This window comes from Acanthopagrus latus, chromosome 11 (genome assembly GCF_904848185.1).
Source record: "Acanthopagrus latus isolate v.2019 chromosome 11, fAcaLat1.1, whole genome shotgun sequence".
In the NCBI taxonomy this organism is placed as follows: Eukaryota; Metazoa; Chordata; class Actinopteri; order Spariformes; family Sparidae; genus Acanthopagrus; species Acanthopagrus latus.
This window is the reverse complement of record NC_051049.1, coordinates 30,140,725-30,161,063: the sequence shown is the minus strand read 5'-3', so window position 1 is coordinate 30,161,063 and position 20,339 is coordinate 30,140,725. Positions and strand designations below refer to the sequence as shown.

The 20,339-nt window shown below is 43.4% G+C and overlaps 1 long non-coding RNA gene across 1 annotated transcript; it reads left to right on the top strand.

The window, feature by feature from the left end:
- The first annotated feature begins 1,135 nt into the window (after positions 1 to 1,135).
- Positions 1,136 to 3,431, top strand: LOC119029021. The gene is made up of 3 exons (XR_005077882.1): positions 1,136 to 1,280; positions 1,390 to 1,472; positions 3,174 to 3,431. It is a non-coding gene; the product is annotated as an uncharacterized LOC119029021 (long non-coding RNA).
- The last annotated feature ends 16,908 nt before the right edge of the window (positions 3,432 to 20,339 follow it).

The window sequence follows — 20,339 nt, the reverse complement described above, 5'->3', positions numbered from 1 at the left end:
CCTGAGATCAGCAATTTCAGTAATGAATTCCACAGTGCACAGTCCTGTAAAACTCAGCTGTTATCTGTAGCATCTCCCTTATGTCCGTCTTGACATCAAGATCCTCCCACAATTTATCCTCATTGTCAAGGAGCTGTTTGCTGTAGTCTGCTGGGTCCTTTTTATTTGGACCGGTCACTCTGTCAGGTTGGGTTAAAGGGGGAAAGTTAAAAGGATTTGGACCCAAATGCACTTACTCAAGGGACAAGGATATGAGGGAAACAAAAGCGAGCTTTATTTAAAGCTGAATACAAAAACCAAGGGAGTCAGATACAAAAAAAATGTCAAAAGGCAACAACAGCAACAACATAGCAACAAAAAACTGTTCAACAAAGTGCAAAGAAAAAGGCAAAGTACAAATCAAACATGGAAAACTCAAAACCATAACACACCATGAAGGGACTGGAAACAGGCAGGAACATGAGCAGGAACAGGAACAGACAGATGCAAACAGAAGCAATGACCAAACAAAGAGCTCAGGGAAGACACAGACTAAATACACAAACACTAATGACAAGACGAAGAACAGGTGAGGAGGACCAACAGGTGAGATAACGAGGGGAATGCATGGAGGGAACAATACTACAGACGGGGGAGACAAACATGCAAGGAGGAAAGGGAGAAGACAGCGGGAAGATCATAGGGGAGAGCCTTAAAGGACACAGTTGGGCATGAAAAATCAAAACATCAGGACACAACAAGACATGATACAAAAACATGGAAATCAAATACAAGAAACCACAAGACAAAACCAAATACAAGAACGCGACATACAGAACATGTAGTATGGCGTTATATTTGTGTCAAAAGTTGAGCGAGCAATAACACATCTTCACACGCACAGAGTGCAGCAGAGGCAGGTGCGCGTGAGTTAAAATCAACAGCCACACACACAACAACACTGTGCAGCTGCTTTGAGCAGGCTGGTTTGCTGGCTTGCTCACGCTTGCTCTCGCTCTCTCCCTCCTCTGTGCTTGCTCACGGTAGAGCTTTTGACACTTTTGGGGCAGAGACCAAGGCTGACCCCGGCCCTCCTATGATTGGTTATTTTCCGACCCCCATGTGGGTAGAGAGCCTTGAGAGAGAGAGCGGTGCTACCTCCGTTCACTGCAATGGTTCAGTTTTTTTCACAGCAATGGCAGATCATGGAGCCCCTCAAAAGTTCCCGGAAGTAAGCCCAAGCTAACCGCCGCTCAGTGTAATTCCTACGGAGCACATAGCCGGAGCAAGACTTGTTTAAGGTAAAATGTTTAAAGAATGACAATTTCATGTCAGTAGTGCATTGGAATTAAATTGAAACGAGTAATTAAGTATAAATTATGATTCTTCCCATCTGGGAACCTGAAATAGGAGCACTTTGCTGTGAGGCACCAGTGATGCTGCAGGCCAGGAGTGTACTGAGTGGACCACAGTGAGACTGAAAACATAGCAAGGTGGGTCAGGCATGATAAATCATACTAAATGGTTATTACCTTGCAATATCATTAAAGGAATCATACTACATGTAACCATTGCTACTAGTCATATTATTTGATACACCTGTGCAACGTCATGCAGTGCAGTACAACAGCTGTGCCATAAATCCTGCTTTTATAAATCTTGTTCAGTTTTTGTTGACATTATCAGAAGGGTTTGATCTACTTTGTGTCATTTTGTCATGTCTCCTGTTGCATTGTCCTTGTGTCTGGTTTTTGGTTTTGATTTCATGTTCTTTTTTTTCTATGTCTTGTTGTGTTATGTGTTTTGTTTTTTACTTGTCTTGTGTCTCATGTTCTGATTTTTCCATGCCCTCATGTGTCCTTTAAGTTCTCCTATGTTCTCCCCTCTGGCTCCCTCTGTCTGTTGTCTTGTTCCCTCCTGGTCTGTTCCTCTGTGCTCCTCCCCCTCATTATCACACCTGGCTTCCTTCCTCCTCTCTCCTCACCTGTTCCTCGTCATGTCATTAGTGTCTGTGTATTTAGTCTCTGTGTTCCCCTCACTCCTCGTCCGGTCATCGTTTTCTGTTTGTTGTTTTCTGTCTCCTCGCTCCTCGCTCCTGTCCATGCTCCTGTCCATGCTCCTGTCCATGCTCCTGTTCATGCTCCTGTTCATGCTCCTGCTCATGCTCCTGTCCTGTTTGGTATGTTTTTGGTTTTGAGTTTTCTATGTTTGAGTTGGACTTTGATTTTTTGATTTGTACTTTGTCTAGTTGTTTTCTTTGCTACTTTGTCTGGTTCTTGTTTGCTACTTTGCCTTTTGCCCTTTTGGTCTGCTTTTGGTTTTTGTAACAGCTTTAAATAAAGCTCGCCTTTTGTTCTCCTGATTTTGCCTCTGGTGTTACTGCGTTTGGGTCCACCTTTCCCTTCCATAGTTTTCCCTTTTACCCCGACCTGGCACATTTGTTGAGGTCAGAGTGGGTAGTGGTGCTGTGCTGGACTGCATCATCTCAACAATTGTTGCTTATATTTTGCCTTCAAGTATTTTAATGGAGAGGGCAAAATATCAGGAACACTGATGAATATAATGCAGCGCAGCACAGCAGCATCCACTATGACCTACCTAAATACCTACCAGAATGATCACCTTTTTGACAATGTCAGCTAAAAATAAAAATTAAAAAAATTATCTTAGATTGCACAAGTGAGCCTTATGACATAGGTGATGAGTTTGTATATTTGTATGATATGTATATTAGTAACTAATGAATATATGGTCAATTAATAATTTAAGTTATCATACGGCATTGGTGCTGCATGCTGCACATCAGGGGAACTGAAGAGTAAGGACCAAAGATCTTATAGCTCAGGAGTGATGACGACGAGGATGTTACATGTCTCTTGTTAATGGCTGTAGCCTTCTGGTAGTTGGTGGAAGAGTGATGTTTGCAGTATACAGGTAGGTGGAGGGGCAGTGATGCTGGCTTTATCCTGAAACACTTTCAACTGCTCTGGGGTTGCTTGATGTTGAACTTAGGCCACTGTTCTTTTTCACCTTCTTGGCTTGGCTCATGCTTCCAAGATGGCCATCTTTTTAAGTTTTGTTTTTTCCTCTCATTTTGTGTGTTTTGTTTTTGTTTTGTTTTTGTTTGTTTTTTTTGCTGCAATCTCCAACCTCAACCTAATAAATCTCCTGATGATATTTATTTTACTCCACAGCATGATGGAAGCCTGCTGGAGGGTGCCAGAGCCTCCTGCTCCAACACACCCTCTGCATTTGGAAGCTCCGTGGGGGAGGAACCAGTCTTTTTCCTAAACAGTTCCTAATGACATCAGAGGCTTCTTGAGAGGAGTGGCAACTTAACCTCTCTCGGTTTTTGCATTGTTTTATCTATTCTGTGTTCTCTGTTTTTAATTTTAAAAAATTAAAGTTCCAAGTGGTGTGGTTTTTGAAATTGTGCAAAAGTACAAATGCATTGTTTGAATATGATTACCTCCAATATGTTTTTGTTATTAAAATCTTTGTAGGTGATTAAATTGCTCCTTAGCCAAACAGCTTGACGTGCTGATCTGTTTGACTTCTTTAGATACTGTTTTAAAGGAATTCATTGTGGTATAAAGTGCATTGGGAAAAAACAAGACAGTGTGTAATTATGCATCAGTGAGTAAGTAAGTAGGAATAGTTAACAAATGGTGATATTCCATTTCCAATTCCATTTACTTGCAATGAATTCAAATCCAAATTTATTTATTTTTTGCCATGGATTTCCTATTAGAACACAATTATCATCGCATTATCATCATCAAAATGCTGTTGTGAGTCCAGACTTATTGTGTAGTCAATTGGCAAATCACTGTCAGTCACTTGTTAGTCTGCCTCCTTCATGTCTGAAAAAAAAAAAAAAAGAAATCACAATTTTATGACTGTACAGGTTTGTACAGGTTTAGTAAAGTTCACAGAGCTCTAAGCCATTAACATAACAACACAATTAATAGTGATAGAATTACACTTATTTGCAATGAACTCAAATCAAAATTTAATTTATTTGACATGGATTCCAACTAGTACACAGTTCTCATTACAATGCTGCTCTAAGTCCAGACTTGTCAGTCACCTGTTAGTCTGCCACTGAGCTTCCTGTCTGTGGTGGAAGCTGTCATCAGCAGGAAACTGAAAAGGCACCCACGTGAGGGCTGGAAAATGACAAATCAAGAGGGCTGGCATCAGCCTTGGTCTCCAGCCCCAAAGTGTCAAAAGTCTTCGCTTTGAGCAAGCAGAGCTCCACTGCGAGCGAGCACAGAGGAGGGAGAGAGCGTGAGCAAGAGTGAGCGCGAGCACGCCAGCATGCTCAAAACTGCTGCACAGTGTTGTTGTGCGTGTGGCTGTTGATTTTAACTTGTGCTCTGCACTCTGTTAGTAAATATGTGCGCGAAGATCAAACAAGTGTGCGCAACAGTTGAATCTGCGCGTGTGACATGAAATAATTTACGTGCGCAGAGAGATCTTCATGCGTGAAGATGTGTTAAAGCTCGCTTGACTTTTGACACAAATATAACACCATAAACATGAATCTAGAATCATTACAAGTGGTTTGTTTAGTTTAAATGGCTTCTTTTACTTCACTTCCATAAGGAAGTTGTTTTGTTGGATTTAACTATTAAGAACTCCCTCAGTTACACAGAAGTGTCCAGCTGGGTTGCACAGCGGCCCTTGTTTATTGTTTTGCCTTTATTATTTTCGAAGTAAATCCTAGGCGAGGATCAAGTTCCCCGATGGAAGTGGGCGTTTTCGGGCTCTGGCCGCCGAAGTTCTGCTTTTTAAGTCGCCTCGAGCCCGGCACACTCCAGAAGATAGGTTAGTTTTTGTTAGATAGGATCTGGGCGATGTTTGTTTTTTTGTAAGGCTGGGTTGGTTTGTGTGTGTAGCATCCGTTGTTAATAATTATGACGTTTAGCACAGAGTGAGTGGATTACAGACTAATTTGTTTGTAGCTTAGCCTCACGGCTAAGTGCTTTTGCCGGCGTGATAGCAGGCAGGGCAGCGTTTAGAGTGGAGAAATTTGTGGCAGGGGCCTATGCTGAGTCAACTAGACACTGTAGGAAAGTTGATTTATTTGCGATTGCCGACCACTACGGTATCCAGGTTTCAACCTCTTTCCTTAAGAATTGAAAGCTGCCATGGTTGACGTATTAGTGGAAAGGGGGATGTGTAGCTTACCGGCGACTGTGACTGTGGCTGAGTCTGCAGGGGAGGTCTGCTCCGAGTCTCTGGGGGCGGAAGCGACTGAGCCGCAGCGAGATATTTTTAACATAACCCCCGGTGTAAAACATGATGACAGGGACGAAAAGCAGATTACGTTGCTGCGTTTTGAACCGTTGTCTTTTGAAACAACCCCTGGCTCCAGAATATATACGCAGCGTTTAGCTCGTCTCAAGCTGGAGATGGGAGAACGGGAACAGGCGTGAATTTCAGCTCCGGTTGAAGCAGATGGAATTGGAGGCAGAGACCGCAGTCAAAATGCACAAGTTGGAACTACGGTCTAGCTCAGTTTCGTCTGGTGTGCGCTCGTCTTATTCATCTGTTACATTTGGCGTGTGTAAAAGCATTTCTTTGGTCCCCGTCTCTGAAGGGTCTGAAGTTGAGTGTTTTTTTGGTGCATTTAAGCGCATTGCTGCTGCTCTGCACTGGCCGAAGAATGTGTGGGCGATACTATTACAATGCAAACTAACACGCAAAGCTCAGGAAGCTTGCGCTTCTCTTTCTGTGGAGGACAGCCACTCTTATGAGTAAAGAGTAAAGTAAAGAGCACGATACTGCGGGTGTATGAGCTGGTGCCTGAGACATAAAGGCAGCATTTCTGAGGCCTTAGAAAGACAGCGGGCCAGACATACGCTGACTTTGCCAGGGCCAGCTGGTGTTCAGCTTGTGAGGCTGATGACTTTGTTTCGATACGTGAGCTGATGTTGTCGGAGGAATTATAAACTGTGTGCCTGAGCGGACTGTTGTGTATTTAAATGAGCAGAAAGTATCAACTCTTCAGCAAGCTGCTATTCTTGCTGATGAGTTCGCTCTTACCCACTAAAGCGCCATTATAAGGCACGTTTCTTCTCCTCCTAAAACAGTAGCCAGTTGTTTACCCTCCACCATTGAGACAGTACCTGATTAGTGTTTTAAGCCTTTCATTTCCTCTGCATTTGTCTCACTCACAGGAAAGGCAAGTGATCAGCGTCCCATCACATTGTTGCGAGACATTAGTGTCATTCATCCTTTCCACTGTACTGCCCTTGAATGAGGAGTCTGCCTGTGATGCGAGTGAAATCGTAAGAGGTATTGGGATGGGGTTTGTACCTGCACCTCTTCACCGCATTTAAGTCTAACCTTAAAACTGATTTTTTACGGGTAGCTCTGCGTTCTTCGTTCCCCATCGATGGTGTTGACTTTATTATAGGTAAAGACATAGCTGGGGGTAAAGTATATCCATCACCCAAAGTTGCTGACAACCATATTGCAGAATCTAGACATGATGATCTGGTTCAGTGTCACCCTGACGTGTTTTTAGCTAGCGTGCTAACTTGGGCTCAAGCCAGAAAACAAGCTCAGGATGTTGATCTGTCTAACTCTGCTTTTGCCTTATTTGAGGACAGGCTGCCAGCTATGGAGGAAAAGGGGAACTGTACTGTAGGCCTAGAAAAGTGTGAAGGTGGGGCAGAACCTGTTGCTGCTCATGTGCTGCCGCTGACCCGTTAGGCACTCATCAGCTCCCAGTCAGGTGACCCATCTTTAAGGAAGTGTTTTGCAGCAGTTGAGGATGTCAGTCATTTTTCATAGATAAAAGTGTGTTGATGTGGAGATGGATTTCACCACTAGGAAAAACCAATGCAGTTTGTGACTGGGCCTCAATGTGTCAGATAGAGATTCCTGCTGTGTACTGGCAGCATGTACTAGAGGTAGCCCATGAACATCCCTGGTCACCTTGGTGTCACTAAAACCTATGATCACATTCTGAAATATTTCTTCTGGCCAGGAATGAAGGCAAAAGTAACAGGCTTCTACAAAATGTGCAATACCTGCCAAATGATGGGGGAGCCAAATCAGGTTGTTCCTCCAGCCCCTTTAGACCCTATTCCTGCTGTTGGTGAACCCTTTGGACGTATATTGGTTGATTGTGTTGGTCCATTGCCGAGGACAAAGTCTGATAAGTTTTTGGTCACAGTAATGTGTGTTACCACTTTTTTTCCTGAGGCCATTCCACTGCAAAAAATCACTGCACCTGCCATCACAAGGGCATTGACCAAGTTCTTTACCGCGTTTGGGTTACCAAAAGTTGTACAGACTGATCAAGGAACTAACTTCCTGTTGAAATCTTTTAGGCAAAACTTGCAGTCTCTAGGCATCACTCATTCAGTCTCTAGCGCGTATCATCCACAGTCACAGGGGGTGCTAGAACGTTGGCATCAAACTCTGAAGTCCATGCTGCGTAAGTACTGTCATCATACAGGGAGAGACTGGGATGAAGGTGTCCCCTTTAAACTTACATATGCAAAGCCAAACAGCCAAATTGCCTGTTACAAGTTGCTCTGTGGAGCGCCTGTTTTCAGTTGTAAACAGGATTAAAACCACCAGCAGAGCTACAATGCTCTCAGAGAGACTGAATAGCATCTCACTGCTCATGTTTGAAAAATAGCTTGCGGAGAAACTGGACTCTGATGAAATAATAAATGCGTTCAAGGCCAAGCCATGCAGTTTTGCCCTTTAAATTGAGAGCCCCGCAGTGCGCAAAGGTAAGCAGCAATATCGTTGTGTACTTTACTCTGCTGCTAAGCCTAATAGTTTGTTGATCATGCGTAATGTGGATACGTTATGGCTCTATGAGAGTGCATCACTATGTTCATCTCATTGGGCATGCAATTCTGTGTGTGTTATGTTTTTGCTGTGTTTTTTTGTTTTGTTTTTTGAGAACACAAAGTGTGTTTTTTTTCTATTACTTTGTTATTGATTTAATTGAGAGCATGTCACATGTGTGAATGTTTAGACCTGCTGTGGACTACTGTTGACCATTACTGATAGAACACACACAATGTGTGGATATGTTTTGTGTTAATAATGTTGTATTCAAGAGAGATACATCCTTTTCACTTGTGGAGGTGTAACACTGAACACTTGAAAATAAATTTGGCAGAAACACACCTCTTCGACATGCTACCTACTCCACCGTGTAGTGAGAGACTACCTTCGTTATCTGTCCAGTTATTCCACTATCAGACCCTGTGAATCTGCTAAAGTCCAAACCAGAGGCAAGACAGCTCAGAGACTAAGTCAGAGGCATTTTTGTCTGTGTTCCTTAAAGCGTACAAAGTGTCTCACCCAGGCCCCTATCTGTGACCTTGGGTGAGCTGTGGCTGCACCTGCTGCTCACTCACTTGTTATTATGAAGGGTAACTCAAACATTGGTAATCAGTCTCAAAACTCATTATTAGAGCACAGTTGGGACTGCACAGGATATTTCCCAAATCTATGCATGATCATGACCCAGATTCCCAGATTCACCATCAAGATGATAGTTAAGAGCTCTCCCTGAGCCATCTTCTGGACCAGCCCTCAAATGACCCAGTGATATTCATTGACAGATCTCTATTCTGACCTGGCAACATGATAGGGGGAACTTCCTCTCCTTAACTGTTCCAGAGAGGTAACTTCCCTGTTATGTGGCCCACCATCTGACCTGTTCTGTGGGTGCAAACAGATTATGAGTACATACAGCAATAAATCACACATTGTAATTAACCTTTTGAAGGCACTTTTGTGACTGTAACACACGTGAATCAAACTCTTGGTAAATGACGCCACTGAATACCTCTAGATTTGTTTTTTAAGCATACATAATTTGGTGACTTGTGCTTATGTGAATACAGCATAGAATTATTTTTAATTTAATTTAATTTAATTTAATTTAATTTAATTTAATTTAATTATTATTATTATTATTATTATTATTATTATTATTATTATTATTTTAATTTAAAGAAAAGCACAAGATTACATAGACAAATTCTTAAACCTCTATGGATTAGAATGTTATCTAGACACACCTTGTGACAATAGTCCTTCTTAGATCAGTTCACTGAACACTAGATCAACAGTTTCTAGATCATTATCATGAAACACTTACACCACCTTTTGTTTTTGTGAAAATTTTTTATTTCTTCTGTTATTTTTTTCCATTGATCCAATTAGGTAAAGACAGGTGAGAGCTCTATCCAATCTTAGCAGCCGGACTTATGACACGCTTGGGTGATTTGTTAGCCATATTACCCATGGTGTTGCCTTGGTTAGTGTGGTGGCCCTGAGGCTAACATTACACCAGAGCCCCTATGAACTTACTGGTTTCCTGTAAACCACACCTTTCTTGTGCTTTTCACGGCACTCAGCTTTCTGACATCACCTTCGCAAATGAGCGCCCGCTTACCTTTATCAAACACTCATTTCATCATCACAACACATTTACAACATTTGACCCCACATAACTATGTTGAATACAAAGGATCTTCGTACAATTGTCGGAACATCATTTATAAACCTGTCAACCTGTCTCTCTCCTTGTACAGTAGTCTCTGTGTTGATTCCTCATCCTTTTTCCTGGAGGGTGCAGGTACTGACGGATACCTCTGTTCTGTTGTATCCATTTGGATTGTTCCACTGCAGGAGTTGACAGCAACTTCAGCCAGGCTCACAGCCTTGCTGGCACATTTGACTGAATTACATTTGGTCCTCCATCCATGATGTTGATGACTTCCTGGCTGATTTTGATGGTGGCAGCATTGCCCCCATTGGTGGCCAGATACCAGGTCTCATTGCTGCATATCACCAGCCGCACCACATCTGTCATGTTGGTTGTATTTCTTTGGTTTACATACTCCAACTCCTCCTCGTGCTACACAGAAAAGGAAAATTAGTTTATCAAGTTTACATAGCTGTCATTCTTTTTAATTCCTTATGGGCATATTTGAGAGTTGGAACTCCATCCATCCAATTTCCCTGCCATGTGCATTGCACAAAGAGCAAAAGATTATGACATATCTGGACAGTCACCTCTGTGACTTCCTGGCAGTGGCATGAGCTGTGGTATTCTTTTGGCGTTGTAATGTGCAATACACTCATGTCTGTCTTTTTCTGTGCTTTGTGTACTGCTTCAACTGAGTAGTCCCATCCAATGTTTACCTGTGTCATGATTCCTGTTTGTGTTGTGTTTTTTTATCTGGTTTTTGGTTTCTTGTATTTGATTCATGTCGGTGTATCATGTCCTGTGTCATGTTTTGTTTTTCCTCTTGTGTCTCTTGTCCTTTAAGTCTTTCCTGTGGTCTGCCCTCTGTCTCCCTCTGTCTGTCAGCCTTGTTCCCTCCTGGTCTGCTCCTCTGTGCTCCTCCCCCTCGTTATCACACCTAGCTTCCTCCCTCCCCTCTCTCCTCAGCTGTTCCTTGTCATTAGTGTCTGTGTATTTAGTCTGTGTGTTTCCTTCACTCCTTGTCCAGTCATTGTTTTCTGTTTGTCTTTGCCTGTTCATCCCCCCGTTCATGCTCCCATTCATGCTCCCGTTCATGCTCCTGTTCATGGTCTTCATGTCCCCATGGTATGTGTTCATTGGATTTTGATTTCTGGTTTCTGACGTTTGTCTTGCTTTCTTTTAGTTGCTACTTTGCCTTGCTGTTTTTGGTCGTTACTTTGCCTCTTGCCCCCGTTTTGTCTGCTTTTGATTTTTGGAATCAGCTTTAAAATAAAGCTTGTTTTTTGTTTCCCTTTATCCTTGCCTCCCGTGTGTAACTGTGTTTACCATTACCATCAGCCATGATTTTGGCTATTTTAGTTTTTAATGCACCAGTTCTACTGAACCTTGTGACTGTGTACATACACATACATATATATATATATATATATATATATATATATATATATATATATATATATATATATGTGTCTGTGTGTGTCTATATATATATATATATAGAGATATATATATATATATATATATATATACTATAACGTGCCTGCAACGAGGAGCCAGGAATGGGCAACAACACCAACACTTTATCACCTGGACTGAAACTACGGCTCTGTGCATCTTTGTCAAACCAGCGTTTCATTTTGCCCTGCGCAAGAGCCATGTTCTCTTTAGCCAGCTCACAGGCACGGTGAAGTTTTAAGCGGAAATCACACACATAGTCGAGCAGATTCTGTGGTTCCGGATTACCAACCCATTTCTCATGAAGCAGTTTCAGTGGACCACGCACAGTATGGGCAAACACAAGCTCTGCCGGGCTAAAACCCAGTGATTCCTGTACCACCTCGTGCACTGCAAAAAGGAGCAGATGGACACCTTCATCCCAGTCTTTACTATACTCAAGGCAATAAGTGCGTAGCATAGCATGTCAAGCTGTTTCATGACCTGTTCAAAAACCTTGGACATAAAATTTGTCCCCTGGTCTGTCTGTACCACCCGAGGCAACCCAAACAAAGAAAATAACTTAGTCAGTGCTTTAATGATAACAGGAGCGGTGATCTTACGCAGGGGAATGGCCTGGGGGAAGCGAGTGGTAGAGCACATAATAGTTAAGAGAAACTGGTTTCCAGCCTTTGTGCGGGGGAGAGGGCCTACACAGTCCACAATGACATGTTCAAAAGGTTCTCCTACAATAGGAATCGGGTAAAGTGGAAATGGGGGAATCGTCTGATTGGGCTTACCAGACAGCTGACACACATGACAGGTCCGACAATGATGACGCACATCAGCTTTAAGGCCTGGCCAAAAAAAACAACGCAACACTCTGTCATATGTTATATTGACACCAAGGTGGCCAGCCAAAGGATTATCATGGGCCAGCTTCAAAACCTCCTGGCGAAACCGCTGTGGTACTACAACTTGCTTCACAACCCCCCAGTCATCTTGAGGATCAAGCTGCGGCGGTGCCCACTTACGCATGAGCACACCCTCTTTCAAAAAGTAACTGGGAGACCCACCCCCACTCTCATCACCAGAACCCACACCCCCAAAAAGAGAAGTCAGAGTGGGATCACACTGCTGCTCAACAATAAGCTGTTCGCGTGATGTAAAAAGCTTACTTTCCGACTCCTCCGCTGGAGTAGGGGGAGATGGACGAAGGGGAGAAACCGGGTTTGGGGAGGAAAAGGCAGGCCAAACAGACAAATCGCCGTCAGCTACAACACTATCACCCAGCTCCACTTCCCCATCACCAGACCCAGACAGCGATTTACATTGCTTCTTTGCCATAGCGCGGGTAATAGCACAGATGGAAAACACTCCTGGAAACTTTTCCACCAAGTCATCTGAACACTCAGACTGGGGCACAGCTGTCACTTCAGGATTAAGTAGGACCTTCCCACCCGCCAAATCGTTCCCCAGTATGAAAGACACCCCCCCCACAGGAAACTCATCACTGACCCCAACAACAACAAGACCCGTAACCAACTCTGAGTCCAGGTAAATGGTGTGCAACGGAACTCCCACAAATTGCATGTCAAATCCACGAACTAGTGCAGCTGACTCAGTTGAAGATGTCTCAGACAGAGGCAACACTCCTTTCAAAATGACAGACTGAGAAGCTGCACTGTCCCTCAAAATAACGACAGGAACTTTTGGTCCCCCAGCAATCAGTGAGACTGAACCCTTCATAATGAAAGGCAAGAACACATCATCAGGTTTATCAGGAAGAGACCGTTCAGGAGGGAAAAAAGATGAACTGGAACCACTTGGAAACTGATCCAGCGAATGTTCGGTTTTTAATAGATTGACAGCTTTAGGAGACCTGTTTTTTTGTTTAATGCAAAACAGTAATCAACAGTATGACCATGTTTCTTACAGAAAGAACAAACCCGGTCACTCTCCTTAACCCCTGATGTCACGCCCCCATCCCCACTGGACTTCTGTATCACAGGGGGCCTGGATGCAGGGGGGGCTGTGGTCTATCATAACGGTCCTTATGTGTCAAAACGTACTCATCCGCCAGCACAGCAGCTTCAGAGACATTCAGCGCCTTACGGTCGTTGATGTGTGTCACAATCCGTTCAGGCAGACAATTTTTAAAGTCTTCTACAAGCATCAAGTCACGCAATTTATCAAAATCGTAAACCTGCAGAGAATGACACCAACGATCGAACAAAACTTCTTTCTCATGGCCAAATTCCACATATGTCTGGTCATCTGACTTTTTAAAACATCGGAACTTCTGACGATATGCCTCGGGCACCAACTCATATGCCCTCAGCACCGCCTTTTTAACGTGCTCATAATCCAGACTCAGCTCTGATGACAAAGACGCATAGGCATCCTGAGCTTTACCTGTGAACACACACTGTAAGAGTAAGGTCCAGACATGTTTGGGCCACTGCAATGTATTAGCAACACGTTCAAACAAGGTAAAATATTTATCAACATCTTTATCATTAAAAGACGGAACGAAACGGATGCATTTGCTGATGTCAAAACCACTGGAGGAGTGAAACGGAGATGGGGGGGACTGCTGCATTTCCAGTTCTTTCAGTCGAACCTGCCTTTTTGTTTCTTCCTCCATCTTCCGCACCTCCATCTCATTACTCAACTCCTTCTCTCTCAAATCTAATCGGCGCATCTCAATTTCCAGCTCTTTGAGACGTACCGCTTCACTCACATCTGAACCTGCACCCTCTACAGTCACTTCACTTGGCAGAAGACCTTTTTTTGACAATACAGATGATATTTCAGCTTTAATAGATTGTTTCTTCATCTGCTTAGACACAGGGATTTCAAGGAAACTGGCCAGAGAAATTAAATGATCTTTTGTACAAGAGTTAAACTCCTCTAGTGTCGGATGTGTGACAAATTTCTCGGCATTAAACTCCATAATGACGTGAGGAGAACACACACCGGCCAAACAGAGAAAAAAAAACAGCACCAAAAAAACACCACGGTGCACGAGTGCACAGTTTAACAAACACACCAAAGCACAGGTTGTAAAAACTCTGCAAACCAAGCCGTACTATAAATGATAGTGCCGTCACACGTTAACATGACAGCTTGAACAAACATCACAAAACCAAGAACAAGCCCAAAAAACATGTGTCAATGACAACAAGGCACACCACAAAGTCACCCAGATATGGCCTGCACAACCTGTACAAAAACACTGTCACTCAGTTGGACTCCACAAAAGAAGACCCAACATGGAACAGACGAGCCCCCAAATATGTTACGGCCCCAAACTAAACACAACCAAAGACTCGAACAAAAGAGGCCAGTAACATATAAAGGACGCCGACTCAACACAGTCAAGTTAAAGGTTTTTATTTAACAAAAGAAAAAGGGCAAGAGTTCCTGGCCAAACTAAAAAAAAAGAGAGAGGAGACCCCAGACCAGCCATGACCGTCGCATCTGGGGAATCCTCCCAACTAAAGCTGCCTAATCAACTAAACCTATTTAGAGAAAGAAAACAAAAGATACGAAAACAGGACTACCAGGAACTCAAACCCAAATTAAAACAACAAAGCCCTGGCACTCTAACAGGCCAGGGAACTGAACCCAAACTCAAATCAACCACAAAGCAGAAACAAAATAGCAAAAGACTGTGAGGCCAGCGCAACCTCCCTCCTCCTGCAACATACTTGTAATGAGAGAGAGAGAGAGAGAGAGACGCCCTGATACTGCCTCCTTTTATCTGCTCAGGTGATTGCCCACACCTGAGCTCAGGAAGGCAGAGCAGGGCGGAGACAGAGGACACACACACACACACACAGGGCACTAACTTGGCCACACGTAACATATATATATATATATATATATATATATATATATATATATATATATATATATATATATATATATACACACACACATATATATATATACACATACATATATATATATATATATATACTAACCCTAACCCTAACCCTATACCTAACACTGTCAACGTGATCTTCCCAAGTATCGCCGTAGATAACAACATCATCAAGGTACACCACACAACCATCTAGCCCAGACACAACCATGTTCATGAGCCGCTTAAAGGTTGCCGGTGCATTCCGCAATCCAAAGCTCATCACAGAGTAGGAGAAAAGACCAAAAGGAGTTATAAAACCTGAAATCTCTCTAGCTCTTTGAGATAGTGGAACCTGCCAATAACCTTTTAAGTAAATCAAACTTACTGACAAATTGAGCTGAGCCCACCTGATCCATGCAGTCCTCTATGAGTGGCAGTGGAAACGCGTCAGGTTTAGTAACCCTGTTTACCTTATGATAATCCGTACAAAACCTGGGACTTTTGTCAGCCTTGTCCACCAGCAAACAGGGGGACGCCCAGCTGGAGGATGAAAGTTTAGCAATATTATTGTCAAGCATGTATTTAATTTCTTTCTCCATTACCTGGCGTTTCTGTTCAGACACCCTGTAAAAACGCTGATGAATTGGCTGTGCATCACCCACATCAATATCATGCTCTATCAAATGTGTACAAGTTGGAACATCACCAAACAAGCACAGATAGTTGTTAATCAGAGCCGACAACTCTACGCATTGCCCCTTGGACAAATGTCCAAACAATGACTCCAAATGACACAGCGTTTCTGAGTTCTTTAACTGGCCCCGCAACAAGCTCTCATCAGGTGAAACCACCGCATCATCCTCATCTCCTGATAATTTGGCACCTGAATGCCTTGCCACAGTTTCTGCCATTACCACCGGTTTAACTGTCTGCTGTTGCCCACCCCCCTGTTGCACAAAACTGTGACCCTCGGGTGTAGTAGGGTTTTAACAGATTAACATGGCAAAATTGAGTGTTTCTTTTACGCTTTGGTGTTGACAACAGATAGTTCTGCTCAGAAACCTGACGCAAAACTGTGAACGGACCGTGAAATTTAGCCTGAAATGGAGAACCGACCAGTGGTAACAAAGCCAAAACCTGGTCACCTGGACTGAACTGGTGAATTTCAGCATTACAGTCATACAGATTCTTCATTTTTGTCTGTGCTGAGGCTAAACTTTCTTTAGCCCTTTCCCCAGCCACGTACAATCGATGCCGGAAACCATTAATAAACTGTGTCTTTGACCACAGATTTAGCTGTAATGGTACGCAGTGGATACACAGCTGGATATCTGGTACTTAGGCACATTTCTATGAGCAAATAGTTACTTCCAGATTTTGAACGTGGCAAGGGACCAACACAATCAATTATCAGATGCTCAAATGGCTGCGAAATCACTGGAATAGGAGACAGAGGAGCCGGCTTAATGTTCTGATTAGGTTTTCCGGTCATCTGACAAGTATGACAAGTTTTAATGTATCCGGACACATCCCTCTTCATACGAGGCCAAAAAAAATACCTGAGGGCATAGTCGTATGTCTTACGGACCCCCATATGTCCTGACTGGTTGTGCGACACTCTCAGAACCTCCTCCCAAAATTTGGATGGGACAACAACCTGCAAAACAGGAGTATTTACAAAAGTTTCCCCATGTGGCACCCATTTTCACCCCAGCAACTCATCTTGCAGTAGATAACCTTTTGCAGCACTCTGCCCATCAACCTTCGAAAGCACTCTGTCAAACAGCTCACTAAGTGTAGGATCAGCCCGTTGCCCTGCTGACAGGTCACTGCGGGAAACAGACAAGAGAGAGTCAGGTGTAGATATAAAGAAAGCCCCCTTCTCCTCTACACTACTGTGCTCAACGTCAGGTTTTTGTTCCCCACGGCACATAGTGTAACTGCGCAAACTGTGAAAACACTAGGAAAACCCAGCACACTCTCATCAGGTGCAGCAACAGAGGGAGAAGGGGTCACTATCGGAGCTGGCGGAACATCAGCCCACACCCGGCTACCAGCCAGACCGTTCCCTAAGATGATGTGAATGCCTCGAATTGGTAGTGCGGGACGTACCCCCATAGTCACCTCGCCCTTAACCAACCCACAGTCAAGTTCCAATTTATGCAATGGAACAGGCAACACAGTTAAACCCATTCCCCTCATCAAAATGTAGTCTCCCATATCACTTCCCTGAGAAAAAGACAGTGCAGAACTCACAATGAATGAATCAAAGGCTCCAGTATCTCTCAGGATTTTCACCGGTACCTTGATACCACTCCTTACTAGTGACACATAGCCGTCTGACACAAAAGCTGAGAATCTGGACCGCTCCAAGCTGCAGTTTGCTCCAGACTCTATCTTTTCATATGAGGAAATGACACAGGGAGAACCGATCTTTCTGACTGAAGCAGCAAGTGTGACAGGCTTGGAATGCACACTACCAAACCCACTTTTAGCACTGGACTTAACAGGACATTCCGCTTTCCAATGGCCCCAGACACATAAATCAACCAAGGCAAAACGTGTAGCAATCAGTATCAGTCATGAAACCATGTGTGAGTGTGTGACAACAAAGGTGTAGCTGGCCCAGGTGTAGCTCATGCAGCTGACGACCCTCCACTCAGCACCTGCAAAGCACAGCCGACAAGGAACGGGGACACCTAGTGCCTGGGAGGAGGGATCGTCACAACAGAGAAACAAAAAACACCTGGGTGTTAAAAACTACATCCATAATAATAATATACCCCCTTTAATTTAAACTTTGAACTTTGTTACCCAACTCCCTCCCCCCTACATGCATGGTACCTATCTAACAGCTAAAGGCTGTTCCACACAAAAGTGAGGATCAACCGACTGTGCCTGAACACGGTTCCTCTTACCCCACCCCGCTATTTACACAGGAAACTCGTTATTATATTTTCAGAAAATTAGGCTACAGTATTAATATTTGCTGTGAGCCTCTGGGCCAGCATATGTCAAACATAGTAAGCAAATTATTTATCTCCTTCTTTTTCATCTTTTATTGTTAGTTAACTTAAGGCTCAGTATTCAACCACCCATATCCATAGGCCTACACTGTAATGTGATGGAGACTACATTATCTTACCCAGGTCCACTTTCTACTCTCAGATTCTTAACAAAGTTCTGTGCTTCAGCTGGCTGGTTAAAGGTGCGAGACTGTCCGTTGTGTGTCACCAACAGCCGTGCGGGAGGAATCATGCCGTATCGGATCCCCATGGCTCGGCGCTGCTGTTTCACAGCGTCAAACTCTTTCTGTTTTTTGTGTAAGCCGGTTGCGAGGGCTTCGTACAGTCTCACCTGGTGGTTCTTGAATAGTATTGGTCTCTTTGCCCTGGCAGCTTTTATCACGGTCGTTTTATCCTTGTAATTTAAGAACTTCATGATAAGAGTCCTTGGTGCAGCAGTATTAGATGTACTCCTCACTCCGACCCGATGCGCTCTCTCCACTATCAGAGCGGTGCATAACGGTGCCAGGTTCAGAACCTCGGGCAGCCAGTTTTCCAAGAAGGCGCACGCGTCCTCTCCCTCTGCGCCCTTGGGTAGATTAACCAGTCTCAAGTTAGATCGTCGTGATCTGGCCTCCAGATCCAGCACTTTTTCCTCGAGACACTTATTTTGTTTTTTTTCAAGAGCTTGAATGCTGGCTTGCAAACTGGCGATGCTGTCATCTGCTGTGGATATCCGGATTTCCGCCTCACTGACCCGTTCAGTACACTCATTAACATCGTTCTTCACATTCTCTATTGCTGACAAAATGCCATCTAGTTTGGAGAAAAAAAAATCAGATTCCAAGTTTGCAATTGCAGCAAGTATTACGTCTGAGCCTACTTCGGCCGTCATTCTCTTCTCAGTCAGCTCGCTGTTTTCCTCCTCCATTGCCTCGCATGTGCTTGTATTAGCCTTGTTAGCTTCTTGGCTAACTTCAAGGCTCAGCTTAGGAGTGAAGTTGGATAACTTCGATTGAACCGGTGGCTTGCTGGTGGTTTTTGAGTTTCTTTTAGTGTAAGGCATCACAGTTGTCCTTAGACGACATTTATTGTCTCATATACCGAGTATTGTCCAGAGTTTTACAGAAAGATAGCGGAGCCGAAGCGAGCACGTCCTCTCAGCAAGCCGCCATTACCGGAACCCCTAATTCAGATATTTTCTTTTACCTAGTCTAACAGTTGACCTTGACTGGATAACAACAGAATGTGCATCTTTTATATTTCTAAATATCAAACTTGCTAAGAGCCCTAAAACTATCTAATACTGCTAGAAAGCAAAGCTTAGTCTTTAACAGTCAATCAGTGTTTCCCTCTTTGTGTGTGTGTGTGTGTGTGTGTGTGTGTGTGTGCATGTGTGTTACTGTGTTTCTGTCTGTCTGTGTGTGTGGGTGCATGCGTGTGTGTGTGTGTGTGTGTGTGTGTGTGTGTGTGTGTATGTGTGTGGCTCTTGTCTGCTCAAAGCTCAGACCTCTGACCTCTGCTGTCTGACCTCTGCTGTCTCCTTTGGCTGTGTCAAGGTGAATCCTGGGAAATTAACAGACACCTTTAGCTGGTGCATGTGGTCAGGATTCCTCTGGATCTCTCCCTTCTTGATGATTAAGCTCAGGGTTCCCATAACCTTACTTTTGCAGTATCAGTCTTCTGGTCAGTGCTGTTGCACTTTCCTTGATAATTTGATGCAGGCCCAGTCTCCTTTTCATCTGGCTGTTGTGCAGTGCCTGCCACCTTTCTCAAGGACTCTGTGGCCCACCCAACTGCAGTCTTTATGTCAGGTGATTCCTCTGTAGCCTCCTTCAATTTGTTTGGCTTACATGGCCTGTGTGCAAAACACTTCTGGATCTGAATGACAGTCTGCTTCGTTGTTTGCCGCGGCACGGGCTTGTTCGACTCTGCACCCAGTAGTCAATAGAGGCTGCTAGTGGAGAAAAAAGGCTTTTTTGGAGAAGCAAGGTTAATTTGTGACTCATTTTAGGAGACAGAAAGAGGGCTGAAAAGTCAGGGTGTATTGGTTCTCCTCCTCCCTCCTTCCTAGAGTCATCCTGGGATGCCTGACCTCGTGTGAAGAAGGTGTTGTTAAAAGGAGGGTTGTAGGTGTGGAGACAGCATGGAGGAAATGTAATCACATACAACTGATAGATGAATACATAAAATTGATAAGTAATACATAAAAGTAATACATGGATGAATAATAGATCAAGAATACACACTACACTGTATACATACATATACAACCTAACACACGAAAGTTCAAACAGTCCATAGATAGATAGATGTAACGTGCATAATTTATGCTGCACAGGCAGTTGATATACTACACATGAACTATATGTCAGCAAGAAAGTAACAAATTTCTATTGTTTTCTGTTATTTTATACTGTTTTCACTTAAGCAGAACAGTTCTGTTAAATAAATAAATATTTATTTTATTCTGTCAAGTTTAGCAGGACAGAAAATATGTTTTATTTTGGTTTTATTTTTTTTATGTATTCGTATCAGTCAAAAACATGTATCCAATTCACATTCGAGTGAA